The sequence below is a fragment of the Amblyomma americanum genome, chromosome 1 (genome assembly GCF_052857255.1).
Source record: "Amblyomma americanum isolate KBUSLIRL-KWMA chromosome 1, ASM5285725v1, whole genome shotgun sequence".
NCBI classification, from domain to species: Eukaryota; Metazoa; Arthropoda; class Arachnida; order Ixodida; family Ixodidae; genus Amblyomma; species Amblyomma americanum.
In genome coordinates, this window is record NC_135497.1 from 36,209,996 (window position 1) to 36,228,601 (window position 18,606).

General features: G+C 45.5%; 1 protein-coding gene across 1 annotated transcript in view; it reads left to right on the plus strand.

Annotated features, from left to right (window-relative positions):
- LOC144112636 (uncharacterized) overlaps positions 1 to 18,606 on the plus strand; it is a 70,380-nt gene that overhangs the window by 18,886 nt on the left and 32,888 nt on the right. Inside the window, exons 6-10 of the mRNA XM_077645435.1 lie at positions 136 to 413; positions 5,378 to 5,563; positions 8,224 to 8,503; positions 13,468 to 13,653; positions 16,313 to 16,592. The gene's annotated coding sequence lies outside the window, so the exon portion shown is untranslated. The remainder of the gene's footprint in view (positions 1 to 135; positions 414 to 5,377; positions 5,564 to 8,223; positions 8,504 to 13,467; positions 13,654 to 16,312; positions 16,593 to 18,606) is intronic.

Here is an 18,606-nt window from a genome sequence, read left to right on the forward strand (position 1 = left end):
CGTTTTTCTATTCTCATCAAGGAAACGTAGTTCTTTATCAGACAGAGCTATTGAGGCAGCGCTTACGCATTCATCTTTGAATTTATGGATTTCATGAGCTTCAATGATTTCACGAGTGATTTTGCCTCCACATAGAATGGCTCTTCCTGAGAGCACACAGCGGCACATCTTCAGCTCATGGTGCGCTTGAATGGCTGCGGTGGTCTCAGACGGCAGAGAGGACTACGGAATTCTTATGGCAGTGCGCGCTGCCGCAGCTTCGAGCCATCACTAAGAAGACGCATCAGGAAAGCTTCAGTCCGGTCCACACCTATGGTGAAGTGTCCTTGCCGGAACAAGTACAAGACGTCCTTAGACGAGGACCAAAGTTCGCCGTGGAACCCAGGCGATCGGCACCGGAACTTCTTGCGATGGTGAGACAAGTTTCCAGCCTAGCAGCGGCTCCTGAAGTGGACCGATGTGTTTCAGATGGAGTGGATATTTGGCAAAGTGTAAACCTACCAGGTGTAGAATTCCAATCAAATTCACCGTTTCGTTTTTAAAGAACAACTCGCTGACCCTATTAGAGGCTGGTAAAGAGGGAGGTTTTGCTGTGATGCCAAAAGGGCTCTATTTATCGAAAGCAGAAAATGCTATCAGTTCGACTTTCCGGCAGAGAAGCGATGTCGCTCTAAGTAAAGTAAAAGCCCGAGCACGGAAAACGTGTGCACAAATGAATTTGGAATTCTTAGCCAAATGTATAGAGAAAAGCAAGGGGTCTTGCTTAAAGATATTCTTCACAGCCAAAACTCACAAGCTGGACTGCCCACTTCGAGCAATAGTCAGCGAGGATGGCACATGACAAAAGTCTGTCGCGTTATTTTTTGCAAGACAAGCTGAACCGCTTAACCATTGACGGCCCTTTTCAGGTGAAGAGTTCTAACCAAGTAATCGCTTTCTTGCAACATAACCCAGCGAAAGGCTTTTCGGCGTCTCTATCGATATAAAAGATTTATATTATTCCCTTACGCAAAAGAAACTGCTGGCAAGCGTTGAAGAATGCATTGATTCCTTTGGTGTGGTAGCTTTCCAGAATTCTGTAGGCATCAGCAATAGCAGCTTCTTGGAACTCCTTACTTTTTACTTTAACTCGACATTTTCCACTTGGAATGAATCTGTTTACCTCCAGAGCAATGGCGTCGGCATTGGTTCATGCATAGCTCCGATACTGAGCGACATTTATCTCGCGCACCATGACAAGCTCCTTGATAGTCAACTCGACGAAAGCGTGGCTCGTGTTTTTAGGTTTGTAGATGATTTTTTAGTTTTGATGACATGTGCAGTTACTGACGCAGGGGCCTCGGTCTCGAAAGTTTTATCAATTTTTCACACCTGTCTTGACCCTCTTGTTTTGACGCATGAAACGCCTTCTGAAGGAAAGTTACGTTTTTTAGATCTTGCCATGTTCCTCAAAAATAGCCATGTGTGCTGGCGTTACGAGCCACGATGCCAGAAGCCCCTCACGCCTTTCGCTTCTGCACATTCTAAGCTTGTAAAGCGCGGCATCGCAAAGTTGTGTTTAAGAAATGCCCTAGAAAAATCATGCCATCATGCGATGCAAGACAGCTATCAAAATCAGGTGGTACGCTTACAAGCAGCAGGATACCCTTCCGACCTTCTGATTGCAATATCAGAGAGCCTGCTAAGAGAAATCATTCGAGCACTCGAGCACTTTCTTAAAGGGCGCGTGCAATTTACATTCGCCAACTGTTGCAGCTCATCGCATACTGACGTCACATCAGGTGTCCCTCAGGGCGCAGGGTTATCACCGTTGTTATTCTTAATCTACATAAATGATCTCCCATCTAACACAATAACCAAACTTTGACTTTTTGCGGATGACTGCGTCGTTTATAACATCATCCATGCCCCTGAAGACACCATTAAGCTACAAAATAATATAGACACAATTGCATCATGGTGTGAAAAATGGCACATGCCACTTAACCTAGACAAATGCCAACTCATGTCCTTTTCTCGTAAACAAACCTCTATTAACTGCACATACCATATTAATTCAACTGCCATTGCCCGAACTTCCTCTTACAAATACCTTGGCGTTCACCTGACATCATCCTTATCATGGGTCACTCATATTAATTCAATATGCTCCCAGGCCTCACGCACTCTTGGTTATCTGCGACGGAACCTAACATCAGCACCACCTGAAGTCAGACAACTAGCTTATCAGACATACGTACGCCCAAAGCTTGAATACGCCTCATCCATCTGGAACCCTTCACAAGCATACCTTACAAATGAATTAGAAGCCGTTTCAAAATCGAGCTGCACGGTTCATCATGTCACAGTACTCGCGTGATAGTAGTGTCACTGCACTAAAACGAGCCCTTTCCCTCCCAAGTCTCCAATCACGTCGCATCGTATCACGCCTAGGCCTCCTTCATTCCTTTTTCTACCGCCCTATTAACAGGCATCCTTTGCTGCAGCCGCCATCAAGAATATCCCCTCGCCTAAACCACACTCATCCCATAGCTCCCAATAAAGGCCGCACATCAGCTATGAATGTTTCATTCTTCCCAGATGCAATAGCCCGATGGAATGCCCTGCCTGATAATATTGCTTCTTGCACAGATCGAGCAATTTTCCCGCACTGAATTAGCGAATCACCTGTGTCTTACGTGATGTATTCGGCTTCATCAAATAATTTGATCCTGTGTTACTATCTCCTTTAATGTTTTTAATTTTAATGTTTTAATTTTAATGTTTTGCTTTGTTTTGTTTCATTGCTTTTTGTTTTTGTTTTTGTTGAGCTGGTACCACATGTTGTACACACTGTTCTTGCCCCCGCCTTATGTAGTGCCCACGGGCCCTTAAGGCTTCAATAAATGAAAATGAAATGAAATGAAATTAATTCAGGCCGCAGAGATTCCACTGAAAGGCCCAAGGAAGAAAAATGAAAGTATGTGGTTATTCCTTATCTACACCGCATTTCACATAATCTGAAAAGGGTGGGAGCGCGTGCCGATGTAAACGTTGTTTTTTCTGCGCCCGATAAGCTCTCCAAACTCTGCCATATTGTAAACAGCAGCAATGAAAGGATGGTTGGCTGCGATAAGAAACACCAAAAAGGTTTTGTACCATGTAGCAGCAATGTTGTGTACAGGTTTCCGCTTACATGTGGCAAGCACTACACGGGGCAAACTGGTCGTTGCCTCAACGACCGGCTCCGGGAACACAACAACAACGTGAGCGGCACCGCTTCCCGTCACCTTGGCATTCATTGCAGAGACTGCACAGAGGAAAGAAAAAAGAACAAAAAACCGCCGTGTTATCCTGTTTTCACTCAGTGTCGAGTGCTGTCAGATAATACAACAAAAATCACTCGTGAAATCATTGAAGCTCATGAAATCCATAAATTCAAAGATGAATGCGTAAGCGTTGCCTCAATAGCTCTGCCTGATAAAGAACTACGTTTCCATGATGAGAATAGAAAAACGTGCACAGCAGGTCTTGTGCCACTGTAGACCTGTGCTCAGGAATTGTCATTTTCGTCAATCTGTTTTGTGTATCTGTCTTTTTATTTGAGATTGGTTGCCACTGTATTTAAGTAGTGAAAATCACCTCAATAAACTGGTTGTAAGTTCAGCGCCGTGTCTGTGCACTTGTCACGTCCTTTGTCCCCTGCGCTGCTGAAAAAACCATGTCACACCAACTTGCTCAAGCTTCTACAGTATCAGCGTCAGCGGTAGATCGTGGCTGCTCGACGAGAAAAATAAAAATTTGCGTCGTATTGAATTTGTGCGCGAGAGCGTTAAATGCTTTTCTTGTATTTCTGTCTTCCCCCACATTCAGAGATCATTTCGATGCGTACTTGCTTCGTCGTGGCTCGCAAGGTACAAAACAGGCGCGCTGTTTGCAAATGTGACAGGTCGCCCACCTTTCGATGTAAGCGCGTTTTTAAAGGAAAAAGGGTCGATGCGAGAAGCAGAGCCGGGGGACGCGGAGGCAAGTTGTGACTGGCTCACTGCTTCTGTATGCTTCTAACAATGAGTTAGCTGTATCGCGAAGCAGGAGATGGCTGAATGTAATGCAGCACACAAGTACTAGTTGTTTTTATCAAAGGCAGTGCCCGTATTGCAGTTTGCCGTTCCTGTCTTGTGTATGTATGGACGTCGTCATATTCATGTCGGGCATTTATAAGAATTGAAGTGCCACTCCAACCTGCGTATAACCACAAAAACTGATGCATGGGCTTGTATTAAAGGAATGCAGCTGCAGGTGTCCTTCGCCTGCTGACAGCGTGAAGGTTGAGGAGCCTCAGTTGTTTATTCGTTCTCAGCGAAGACAAAACAGCATGCCTAAAGAATTATTAAGCAAATAGTTAAAGCAAGTATTGTATTCTTTAGTGCGACAGGAAAGCAGTCCATAGAAAAAGCAGCTAGATGAAAATTAGGAAGGACGCACCACATGGCTTAGTTGCTTTGGCGTTCGGCTGCTGATCTCAGGGTCGCGGGTTCGATCCCAATCCTCCTGCAGTGGCAGTATTTCGACGGTGGCAAAGCATAAAAGCAATGGTGCGCTGTGCGACGTCAATGCACGTTGAAGAACCCCATGTGGTCTAAATTAATCCGGAGCCGTCCACTGTGGTGTTCTTCACAGCCCATGTGTTGCTTGAGGATGTTAAACCTGGCATACCACTTCCAAAGTTTGGAAGCCTGATACCTTGGTTATGTAAAGTCTTAATTTGCAGTGCAAGAAATGTTAGCGCTGGTTTACTATTGTGATGCATCCCAGAGCCGAAGTGCTACATAGTTATGTTTTGTAAAACTCGTATGTGTTAATGAATATGAGGGCCGCTGGCAGAGTTTGCTCTGAATTTTTCAGCATTATTCATGGCGTGGTGTGCACAACTCCTCCACTTTTCTGCTGTCACCGTTGGTGGCTTGTTTCTGAGCAGAGCTTCAACCAAAGGAAGCCATAAATCTTTATGCTCATTCTTGGTATCATTCTTAACTTGTACCCAGAGAAACTACATAGGTTAAAGATAAGGTGGGAACCAGAGCTTGACGTTGCCAGCCCTCGCCACAGCGACACCTACATGGTATTTGACAACACACAGTTTGGGCAGCTTCATGATTTATAGGAGCCACATTGCTGGCATCATAGCGTTCCATTAGTGTTCTCTCTGTCAGCCACTGCTGAACTGCTTCTTTGTGTAAAACTGTTGTCGGCATTGCTTCGTCCAGGTGTGAATGACACAACTGCTTGTCTTTCGCTAAGATGTTTCTTTTGGCTGCTTCTGGAGCACATGAGTGCAAACATCTCAAAGTGGTTGCCACCCGTATCTTCATAGCAGTCTTCACCCTTTTTTCTGCAGGAAACATGCAGGCAGCCGTTGATGGGCCTTTCTCACTGCTGATGTGCATCACAATGATGCGGTGGCCCTTCCCTGGCAGCCTGCTCCAGGCCATGGTTGTCCTGATCTTGGCACAAGCAGCACACGCTCGCTGTTCTGTCCTTCCACCAACACTGCGCTTGCTGCCGTTGCACATATCTCATCCAGGTAAATAATCTGGGAACCTACCATCTTGTACCTTAGGTAGCTTTCCTGCCTTGCAAAAGTATCTTCTCTTTCAGTGGGCAGTTAGTGTAATTTTATTGCACGTTTTCTTCTGTCAAACGATGCGTTAGACATTAGGATACATGAATTACCGTGTGGCATTTTCCTACAAGCGGTAAATAATTTGATTGAATTTCTTCTCTCGTGCTGTTTCGGTTTCATTGACTGAACGACGACTGTGACGTCAAGTTGATGTTTTGTTTGCGTGATCTACTAGAAAAACTGTAATATAATCGCTGATATGTATATTCAATTCACCACGACATTTAATCCAGCATGTTCCAAAACATGGAATGACAAGCCTGTCAGTGATTATATTAAAGTTTTTCCAGTTGATCACGTGGCCAAAACATCAACTTGACGTCACAGTCGTCCTTCGGTCGACGAAACCGAAACAGCTTGAAGAAGAAATTCAATTATAAACTATTTAGCGGTCGTACACAAATACCACAGGGTGCTTCATGTATACGAATGTCTAAGATATCGTTTGAAAGAAGAAAACACGCAAGAAAAAATTTGGTGTCTATAGTCCTTAAAGGGGTGCAGACACAAAATTTTAAACGCAATGAACGGCATGAGAGTGAGAGAAAGAAAGACTTTATTGTGCAGAGGAATTCGGGCCTCCCAGGACCCCTGGGTCCCCGCACGACCACACCGCACTCAAACGTTCATGGCTAAAAGGTCCATGACGCTGGCCGCACAGGTGGCGACGATCTTCTGTCATGCCTGATCTGTGGAGCGTAGTGAGGTCTCCCAGTCCTCCCATGTTGGGAGTGGCTCCGGCCTGCCGGGTGGAGGGGGAGCCGGACAGATCCCGAGGATATCAGTCAGGTTTGCCTTCTGTGCATTGCACAGAGGGCAGGAAGGTGGGATGGGTCGGTAGTGGGAGAGGAGAGAGGGGGTAGTTACGGTACGATTTCTTTCATGGGCGTAAGAAGTTGCCATCTCGCAAGTGTCTGGCACAGGCTTTGAGTGGAACATAAGTTATGGTTGTTTTTAATGCTGTCCGATGAACCTCTCGCCATTCCACCCACATTGGGCTGTCTCCGCGGCTAAGTGGTTATGGCGCTTGACTGCTGACCTGAAAGATGCGAGTTCGATTCCGGTCACGGTGGTAGAATTTCGATGGAGATGAAATTCTAGAGGCCCGTGTACCGCGCAATATTGGTGCACATTAAAGAAACGCAGGTGGTGGAAATTTCCGATGCCCTTCACTACAACATCCCTCAGAGCCTGAGTTGCTTTGGGACGTTTAACCCCCATAAACCAAACCATTTCCACCCACATCGAGTGATGTCATGGTGCACTTGCTTTAATTATTGTGACGTCGCTAAACTCAGGTGTTGTTCACTTCAGCGCTGGCGCTGACTGAGACCAAAGGCTTTGTGTACAAAATGGTTTGTAATTTATTTTTCGCACTGTGCACTGGTGTTTTGCGCTTATTTTAGTGATTGCTAGGTCCGTAGGCCTCTTTCAAGGCAAAAATAAACTGACACCGAAAAACTTTGTGTCTGGACTCCTTTAAAGCATATGCCATGCAGTTAGCATCTAACATAGTGCTGGGAAAAGTTGTGCATGCATGACCTCAATGCCAGCTTTGGGAAGTTGTCATACAGGGTGCTACGCCGCTAATCTCCACTTCCTGGCCATTCTGTGCTGGGTGTCGACCACTTCCACATGCTTACTCTTGCCTCTCCTTCTTTCCATGAAACGCTGTCCATGCACAAACACCAAGCATTTTGCTGACAAATGCACATGTTTTATTCACAGTATGTCCCAAGTCTCTATCTTGCCAGAACTGTAGCAATTAAAAATTGTTTCTCATTGCATTACGAGAAAAAAAAACTCCACTTGTTTGCTTCTTAGTCAAGTACCTTAGGGGTACAGCAGACATGTTCAACAAGGAAGATTGTCACCATGCTGGGATCTATGATGAAAGATCGAACGCATTTTACATAGCACCTACTTTGACACAGACGCATGAAAACTATAGGCCATGCTCATGGCATTGGCTGCGCCGCCTGTTGGTCAGGCCGCGAAGCGTGAGCGGGTCGTGTCTGCTGCTCTCCCTGTCCGTTTCAGCACTGTTGTGATGCGCTTGTGTTTTGATATTACATTGTGTGGAGTATTGATTAGTCACGATTATACTTTCATGTAAGTCTTCAGTGACTTAAAGGGTCGTACTTCTGCGTAGCTGGCTGCTCGAAAACTTTTAAAATTTACCAGGAACCTGTCCTTGGGTCCCCTCCGTGCCTTCACTCGTCAGCGGTTTTTTCAGCAGCGCAGAGGACAAAGGACGTGACAAGTGCACAGACACGGCACTGATCTTACAACAGGTTTATTGAGGTGAATTTCACTACTTAAATACAGTGGCAACCAATCTCAAATGAAAAGGCAGATACACAAAACAGATTGACGAAAATGACAATTCCTGAGCACAGGTCTACAGTGGCAAGAGACCAGCTGCGCACGTTTTTCTATTCTCATCAAGGAAACGTAGTTCTTTATCAGACAGAGCTATTGAGGCAGCGCTTACGCATTCATCTTTGAATTTATGGATTTCATGAGCTTCAATGATTTCACGAGTGATTTTGCCTCCACAGAGAATGGCTCTTCCTGAGAGCACACAGCGGCACATCTTCAGCTCATGGTGCGCTTGAATGGCGGCGGTGGTCTCAGACGGCAGAGAGGACTACGGAATTCTTATGGCAGTGCGCGCTGCCGCAGCTTCGAGCCATCACTAAGAAGACGCATCAGGAAAGCTTCAGTCCGGTCCACACCTATGGTGAAGTGTCCTTGCCGGAACAAGTACAAGACGTCCTTAGACGAGGACCAAAGTTCGCCGTGGAACCCAGGCGATCGGCACCGGAACTTCTTGCGATGGTGAGACAAGTTTCCAGCCTAGCAGCGGCTCCTGAAGTGGACCGATGTGTTTCAGATGGAGTGGATATTTGGCAAAGTGTAAACCTACCAGGTGTAGAATTCCAATCAAATTCACCGTTTCGTTTTTAAAGAACAACTCGCTGACCCTATTAGAGGCTGGTAAAGAGGGAGGTTTTGCTGTGATGCCAAAAGGGCTCTATTTATCGAAAGCAGAAAATGCTATCAGTTCGACTTTCCGGCAGAGAAGCGATGTCGCTCCAAGTAAAGTAAAAGCCCGAGCACGGAAAACGTGTGCACAAATGAATTTGGAATTCTTAGCCAAATGTATAGAGAAAAGCAAGGGGTCTTGCTTAAAGATATTCTTCACAGCCAAAACTCACAAGCTGGACTGCCCACTTCGAGCAATAGTCAGCGAGGATGGCACATGACAAAAGTCTGTCGCGTTATTTTTTGCAAGACAAGCTGAACCGCTTAACCATTGACGGCCCTTTTCAGGTGAAGAGTTCTAACCAAGTAATCGCTTTCTTGCAACATAACCCAGCGAAAGGCTTTTCGGCGTCTCTATCGATATAAAAGATTTATATTATTCCCTTACGCAAAAGAAACTGCTGGCAAGCGTTGAAGAATGCATTGATTCCTTTGGTGTGGTAGCTTTCCAGAATTCTGTAGGCATCAGCAATAGCAGCTTCTTGGAACTCCTTACTTTTTACTTTAACTCGACATTTTCCACTTGGAATGAATCTGTTTACCTCCAGAGCAATGGCGTCGGCATTGGTTCATGCATAGCTCCGATACTGAGCGACATTTATCTCGCGCACCATGACAAGCTCCTTGATAGTCAACTCGACGAAAGCGTGGCTCGTGTTTTTAGGTTTGTAGATGATTTTTTAGTTTTGATGACATGTGCAGTTACTGACGCAGGGGCCTCGGTCTCGAAAGTTTTATCAATTTTTCACACCTGTCTTGACCCTCTTGTTTTGACGCATGAAACGCCTTCTGAAGGAAAGTTACGTTTTTTAGATCTTGCCATGTTCCTCAAAAATAGCCATGTGTGCTGGCGTTACGAGCCACGATGCCAGAAGCCCCTCACGCCTTTCGCTTCTGCACATTCTAAGCTTGTAAAGCGCGGCATCGCAAAGTTGTGTTTAAGAAATGGCCTAGAAAAATCATGCCATCATGCGATGCAAGACAGCTATCAAAATCAGGTGGTACGCTTACAAGCAGCAGGATACCCTTCCGACCTTCTGATTGCAATATCAGAGAGCCTGCTAAGAGAAATCATTCGAGCACTCGAGCACTTTCTTAAAGGGCGCGTGCAATTTACATTCGCCAACTGTTGCAGCTCATCGCATACTGACGTCACATCAGGTGTCCCTCAGGGCGCAGGGTTATCACCGTTGTTATTCCTAATCTACATAAATGATCTCCCATCTAACACAATAACCAAACTTTGACTTTTTGCGGATGACTGCGTCGTTTATAACATCATCCATGCCCCTGAAGACACCATTAAGCTACAAAATAATATAGACACAATTGCATCATGGTGTGAAAAATGGCACATGCCACTTAACCTAGACAAATGCCAACTCATGTCCTTTTCTCGTAAACAAACCTCTATTAACTGCACATACCATATTAATTCAACTGCCATTGCCCGAACTTCCTCTTACAAATACCTTGGCGTTCACCTGACATCATCCTTATCATGGGTCACTCATATTAATTCAATATGCTCCCAGGCCTCACGCACTCTTGGTTATCTGCGACGGAACCTAACATCAGCACCACCTGAAGTCAGACAACTAGCTTATCAGACATACGTACGCCCAAAGCTTGAATACGCCTCATCCATCTGGAACCCTTCACAAGCATACCTTACAAATGAATTAGAAGCCGTTTCAAAATCGAGCTGCACGGTTCATCATGTCACAGTACTCGCGTGATAGTAGTGTCACTGCACTAAAACGAGCCCTTTCCCTCCCAAGTCTCCAATCACGTCGCATCGTATCACGCCTAGGCCTCCTTCATTCCTTTTTCTACCGCCCTATTAACAGGCATCCTTTGCTGCAGCCGCCATCAAGAATATCCCCTCGCCTAAACCACACTCATCCCATAGCTCCCAATAAAGGCCGCACATCAGCTATGAATGTTTCATTCTTCCCAGATGCAATAGCCCGATGGAATGCCCTGCCTGATAATATTGCTTCTTGCACAGATCGAGCAATTTTCCCGCACTGAATTAGCGAATCACCTGTGTCTTACGTGATGTATTCGGCTTCATCAAATAATTTGATCCTGTGTTACTATCTCCTTTAATGTTTTTAATTTTAATGTTTTAATTTTAATGTTTTGCTTTGTTTTGTTTCATTGCTTTTTGTTTTTGTTTTTGTTGAGCTGGTACCACATGTTGTACACACTGTTCTTGCCCCCGCCTTATGTAGTGCCCACGGGCCCTTAAGGCTTCAATAAATGAAAATGAAATGAAATGAAATTAATTCAGGCCGCAGAGATTCCACTGAAAGGCCCAAGGAAGAAAAATGAAAGTATGTGGTTATTCCTTATCTACACCGCATTTCACATAATCTGAAAAGGGTGGGAGCGCGTGCCGATGTAAACGTTGTTTTTTCTGCGCTCGATAAGCTCTCCAAACTCTGCCATATTGTAAACAGCAGCAATGAAAGGATGGTTGGCTGCGATAAGAAACACCAAAAAGGTTTTGTACCATGTAGCAGCAATGTTGTGTACAGGTTTCCGCTTACATGTGGCAAGCACTACACGGGGCAAACTGGTCGTTGCCTCAACGACCGGCTCCGGGAACACAACAACAACGTGAGCGGCACCGCTTCCCGTCACCTTGGCATTCATTGCAGAGACTGCACAGAGGAAAGAAAAAAGAACAAAAAACCGCCGTGTTATCCTGTTTTCACTCAGTGTCGAGTGCTGTCAGATAATACAACAAAAATCACTCGTGAAATCATTGAAGCTCATGAAATCCATAAATTCAAAGATGAATGCGTAAGCGTTGCCTCAATAGCTCTGTCTGATAAAGAACTACGTTTCCATGATGAGAATAGAAAAACGTGCACAGCAGGTCTTGTGCCACTGTAGACCTGTGCTCAGGAATTGTCATTTTCGTCAATCTGTTTTGTGTATCTGTCTTTTTATTTGAGATTGGTTGCCACTGTATTTAAGTAGTGAAAATCACCTCAATAAACTGGTTGTAAGTTCAGCGCCGTGTCTGTGCACTTGTCACGTCCTTTGTCCCCTGCGCTGCTGAAAAAACCATGTCACACCAACTTGCCCAAGCTTCTACAGTAGCAGCGTCAGCGGTAGATCGTGGCTGCTCGACGAGAAAAATAAAAATTTGCGTCGTATTGAATTTGTGCGCGAGAGCGTTAAATGCTTTTCTTGTATTTCTGTCTTCCCCCACATTCAGAGATCATTTCGATGCGTACTTGCTTCGTCGTGGCTCGCAAGGTACAAAACAGGCGCGCTGTTTGCAAATGTGACAGGTCGCCCACCTTTCGATGTAAGCGCGTTTTTAAAGGAAAAAGGGTCGATGCGAGAAGCAGAGCCGGGGGACGCGGAGGCAAGTTGTGACTGGCTCACTGCTTCTGTATGCTTCTAACAATGAGTTAGCTGTATCGAGAAGCAGGAGATGGCTGAATGTAATGCAGCACACAAGTACTAGTTGTTTTTATCAAAGGCAGTGCCCGTATTGCAGTTTGCCGTTCCTGTCTTGTGTATGTATGGACGTCGTCATATTCATGTCGGGCATTTATAAGAATTGAAGTGCCACTCCAACCTGCGTATAACCACAAAAACTGATGCATGGGCTTGTATTAAAGGAATGCAGCTGCAGGTGTCCTTCGCCTGCTGACAGCGTGAAGGTTGAGGAGCCTCAGTTGTTTATTCGTTCTCAGCGAAGACAAAACAGCATGCCTAAAGAATTATTAAGCGAATAGTTAAAGCAAATATTGTATTCTTTAGTGCGACAGGAAAGCAGTCCATAGAAAAAGCAGCTAGATGAAAATTAGGAAGGACGCAACACATGGCTTAGTTGCTTTGGCGTTCGGCTGCTGATCTCAGGGTCGCGGGTTCGATCCCAATCCTCCTGCAGTGGCAGTATTTCGACGGTGGCAAAGCATAAAAGCAATGGTGCGCTGTGCGACGTCAATGCACGTTGAAGAACCCCATGTGGTCTAAATTAATCCGGAGCCGTCCACTGTGGTGTTCTTCACAGCCCATGTGTTGCTTGAGGATGTTAAACCTGGCATACCAGTTCCAAAGTTTGGAAGCCTGATACCTTGGTTATGTAAAGTCTTAATTTGCAGTGCAAGAAATGTTAGCGCTGGTTTACTATTGTGATGCATCCCAGAGCCGAAGTGCTACATAGTTATGTTTTGTAAAACTCGTATGTGTTAATGAATATGAGGGCCGCTGGCAGAGTTTGCTCTGAATTTTTCAGCATTATTCATGGCGTGGTGTGCACAACTCCTCCACTTTTCTGCTGTCACCGTTGGTGGCTTGTTTCTGAGCAGAGCTTCAACCAAAGGAAGCCATAAATCTTTATGCTCATTCTTGGTATCATTCTTAACTTGTACCCAGAGAAACTACATAGGTTAAAGATAAGGTGGGAACCAGAGCTTGACGTTGCCAGCCCTCGCCACAGCGACACCTACATGGTATTTGACAACACACAGTTTGGGCAGCTTCATGATTTATAGGAGCCACATTGCTGGCATCATAGCGTTCCATTAGTGTTCTCTCTGTCAGCCACTGCTGAACTGCTTCTTTGTGTAAAACTGTTGTCGGCATTGCTTCGTCCAGGTGTGAATGACACAACTGCTTGTCTTTCGCTAAGATGTTTCTTTTGGCTGCTTCTGGAGCACATGAGTGCAAACATCTCAAAGTGGTTGCCACCCGTATCTTCATAGCAGTCTTCACCCTTTTTTCTGCAGGAAACATACAGGCAGCCGTTGATGGGCCTTTCTCACTGCTGTTGTGCATCACAATGATGCGGTGGCCCTTCCCTGGCAGCCTGCTCCAGGCCATGGTTGTCCTGATCTTGGCACAAGCAGCACACGCTCGCTGTTCTGTCCTTCCACCAACACTGCGCTTGCTGCCGTTGCACATATCTCATCCAGGTAAATAATCTGGGAACCTACCATCTTGTACCTCAGGTAGCTTTCCTGCCTTGCAAAAGTATCTTCTCTTTCAGTGGGCAGTTAGTGTAATTTTATTGCACGTTTTCTTCTGTCAAACGATGCGTTAGACATTAGGATACATGAATTACCGTGTGGCATTTTCCTACAAGCGGTAAATAATTTGATTGAATTTCTTCTCTCGTGCTGTTTCGGTTTCATTGACTGAACGATGACTGTGACGTCAAGTTGATGTTTTGTTCGCGTGATCTACTAGAAAAACTGTAATATAATCGCTGATATGTACATTCAATTCACCACGACATTTAATCCAGCATGTTCCAAAACATGGAATGACAAGCCTGTCAGTGATTATATTAAAGTTTTTCCAGTTGATCACGTGGCCAAAACATCAACTTGACGTCACAGTCGTCCTTCGGTCGACGAAACCGAAACAGCTTGAAGAAGAAATTCAATTATAAACTATTTAGCGGTCGTACACAAATACCACAGGGTGCTTCATGTATACGAATGTCTAAGATATCGTTTGAAAGAAGAAAACACGCAAGAAAAAATTTGGTGTCTATAGTCCTTAAAGGGGTGCAGACACAAAATTTTAAACGCAATGAACGGCATGAGAGTGAGAGAAAGAAAGACTTTATTGTGCAGAGGAATTCGGGCCTCCCAGGACCCCTGGGTCCCCGCACGACCACACCGCACTCAAACGTTCATGGCTAAAAGGTCCATGACGCTGGCCGCACAGGTGGCGACGATCTTCTGTCATGCCTGATCTGTGGAGCGTAGTGAGGTCTCCCAGTCCTCCCATGTTGGGAGTGGCTCCGGCCTGCCGGGTGGAGGGGGAGCCGGACAGATCCCGAGGATATCAGTCAGGTTTGCCTTCTGTGCATTGCACAGAGGGCAGGAAGGTGGGATGGGTCGGTAGTGGGAGAGGAGAGAGGGGGTAGTTACGGTACGATTTCTTTCATGGGCGTAAGAAGTTGCCATCTCGCAAGTGTCTGGCACAGGCTTTGAGTGGAACATAAGTTATGGTTGTTTTTAATGCTGTCCGATGAACCTCTCGCCATTCCACCCACATTGGGCTGTCTCCGCGGCTAAGTGGTTATGGCGCTTGACTGCTGACCTGAAAGATGCGAGTTCGATTCCGGTCACGGTGGTAGAATTTCGATGGAGATGAAATTCTAGAGGCCCGTGTACCGCGCAATATTGGTGCACATTAAAGAAACGCAGGTGGTGGAAATTTCCGATGCCCTTCACTACAACATCCCTCAGAGCCTGAGTTGCTTTGGGACGTTTAACCCCCATAAACCAAACCATTTCCACCCACATCGAGTGATGTCATGGTGCACTTGCTTTAATTATTGTGACGTCGCTAAACTCAGGTGTTGTTCACTTCAGCGCTGGCGCTGACTGAGACCAAAGGCTTTGTGTACAAAATGGTTTGTAATTTATTTTTCGCACTGTGCACTGGTGTTTTGCGCTTATTTTAGTGATTGCTAGGTCCGTAGGCCTCTTTCAAGGCAAAAATAAACTGACACCGAAAAACTTTGTGTCTGGACTCCTTTAAAGCATATGCCATGCAGTTAGCATCTAACATAGTGCTGGGAAAAGTTGTGCATGCATGACCTCAATGCCAGCTTTGGGAAGTTGTCATACAGGGTGCTGCGCCGCTAATCTCCACTTCCTGGCCATTCTGTGCTGGGTGTCGACCACTTCCACATGCTTACTCTTGCCTCTCCTTCTTTCCATGAAACGCTGTCCATGCACAAACACCAAGCATTTTGCTGACAAATGCACATGTTTTATTCACAGTATGTCCCAAGTCTCTATCTTGCCAGAACTGTAGCAATTAAAAATTGTTTCTCATTGCATTACGAGAAAAAAAACTCCACTTGTTTGCTTCTTAGTCAAGTACCTTAGGGGTACAGCAGACATGTTCAACAAGGAAGATTGTCACCATGCTGGGATCTATGATGAAAGATCGAACGCATTTTACATAGCACCTACTTTGACACAGACGCATGAAAACTATAGGCCATGCTCATGGCATTGGCTGCGCCGCCTGTTGGTCAGGCCGCGAAGCGTGAGCGGGTCGTGTCTGCTGCTCTCCCTGTCCGTTTCAGCGCTGTTGTGATGCGCTTGTGTTTTGATATTACATTGTGTGGAGTATTGATTAGTCACGATTATACTTTCATGTAAGTCTTCAGTGACTTAAAGGGTCGTACTTCTGCGTAGCTGGCTGCTCGAAAACTTTTAAAATTTACCAGGAACCTGTCCTTGGGTCCCCTCCGTGCCTTCACTCGTCAGCGGTTTTTTCAGCAGCGCAGGGGACAAAGGACGTGACAAGTGCACAGACACGGCACTGATCTTACAACAGGTTTATTGAGGTGAATTTCACTACTTAAATACAGTGGCAACCAATCTCAAATGAAAAGGCAGATACACAAAACAGATTGACGAAAATGACAATTCCTGAGCACAGGTCTACAGTGGCAAGAGACCAGCTGCGCACGTTTTTCTATTCTCATCAAGGAAACGTAGTTCTTTATCAGACAGAGCTATTGAGGCAGCGCTTACGCATTCATCTTTGAATTTATGGATTTCATGAGCTTCAATGATTTCACGAGTGATTTTGCCTCCACAGAGAATGGTTCTTCCTGAGAGCACACAGCGGCACATCTTCAGCTCATGGTGCGCTTGAATGGCGGCGGTGGTCTCAGACGGCAGAGAGGACTACGGAATTCTTATGGCAGTGCGCGCTGCCGCAGCTTCGAGCCATCACTAAGAAGACGCATCAGGAAAGCTTCAGTCCGGTCCACACCTATGGTGAAGTGTCCTTGCCGGAACAAGTACAAGACGTCCTTAGACGAGGACCAAAGTTCGCCGTGGAACCCAGGCGATCGGCACCGGAACTTCTTGCGATGGTGAGACAAGTTTCCAGCCTAGCAGCGGCTCCTGAAGTGGACCGATGTGTTTCAGATGGAGTGGATATTTGGCAAAGTGTAAACCTACCAGGTGTAGAATTCCAATCAAATTCACCGTTTCGTTTTTAAAGAACAACTCGCTGACCCTATTAGAGGCTGGTAAAGAGGGAGGTTTTGCTGTGATGCCAAAAGGGCTCTATTTATCGAAAGCAGAAAATGCTATCAGTTCGACTTTCCGGCAGAGAAGCGATGTCGCTCTAAGTAAAGTAAAAGCCCGAGCACGGAAAACGTGTGCACAAATGAATTTGGAATTCTTAGCCAAGTGTATAGAGAAAAGCAAGGGGTCTTGCTTAAAGATATTCTTCACAGCCAAAACTCACAAGCTGGACTGCCCACTTCGAGCAATAGTCAGCGAGGATGGCACATGACAAAAGTCTGTCGCGTTATTTTTTGCAAGACAAGCTGAACCGCTTAACCATTGACGGCCCTTTTCAGGTGAAGAGTTCTAACCAAGTAATCGCTTTCTTGCAACATAACCCAGCGAAAGGCTTTTCGGCGTCTCTATCGATATAAAAGATTTATATTATTCCCTTCCGCAAAAGAAACTGCTGGCAAGCGTTGAAGAATGCATTGATTCCTTTGGTGTGGTAGCTTTCCAGAATTCTGTAGGCATCAGCAATAGCAACTTCTTGGAACTCCTTACTTTTTACTTTAACTCGACATTTTCCACTTGGAATGAATCTGTTTACCTCCAGAGCAATGGCGTCGGCATTGGTTCATGCATAGCTCCGATACTGAGCGACATTTATCTCGCGCACCATGACAAGCTCCTTGATAGTCAACTCGACGAAAGCGTGGCTCGTGTTTTTAGGTTTGTAGATGATTTTTTAGTTTTGATGACATGTGCAGTTACTGACGCAGGGGCCTCGGTCTCGAAAGTTTTATCAATTTTTCACACCTGTCTTGACCCTCTTGTTTTGACGCATGAAACGCCTTCTGAAGGAAAGTTACGTTTTTTAGATCTTGCCATGTTCCTAAAAAATAGCCATGTGTGCTGGCGTTACGAGCCACGATGCCAGAAGCCCCTCACGCCTTTCGCTTCTGCACATTCTAAGCTTGTAAAGCGCGGCATCGCAAAGTTGTGTTTAAGAAATGCCCTAGAAAAATCATGCCATCATGCGATGCAAGACAGCTACTATCAAAATCAGGTGGTACGCTTACAAGCAGCAGGATACCCTTCCGACCTTCTGATTGCAATATCAGAGAGCCTGCTAAGAGAAATCATTCGAGCACTCGAGCACTTTCTTAAAGGGCGCGTGCAATTTACATTCGCCAACTGTTGCAGCTCATCGCATACTGACGTCACATCAGGTGTCCCTCAGGGCGCAGGGTTATCACCGTTGTTATTCTTAATCTACATAAATGATCTCCCATCTAACACAATAACCAAACTTTGACTTTTTGCGGATGACTGCGTCGTTTATAACATCATCCATGCCCCTGAAGACACCATTAAGCTACAAAATAATATAGACACAATTGCATCATGGTGTGAAAAATGGCACATGCCACTTAACCTAGACAAATGCCAACTCATGTCCTTTTCTCGTAAACAAACCTCTATTAACTGCACATACCATATTAATTCAACTGCCATTGCCCGAACTTCCTCTTACAAATACCTTGGCGTTCACCTGACATCATCCTTATCATGGGTCACTCATATTAATTCAATATGCTCCCAGGCCTCACGCACTCTTGGTTATCTGCGACGGAACCTAACATCAGCACCACCTGAAGTCAGACAACTAGCTTATCAGACATACGTACGCCCAAAGCTTGAATACGCCTCATCCATCTGGAACCCTTCACAAGCATACCTTACAAATGAATTAGAAGCCGTTTCAAAATCGAGCTGCACGGTTCATCATGTCACAGTACTCGCGTGATAGTAGTGTCACTGCACTAAAACGAGCCCTTTCCCTCCCATGTCTCCAATCACGTCGCATCGTAT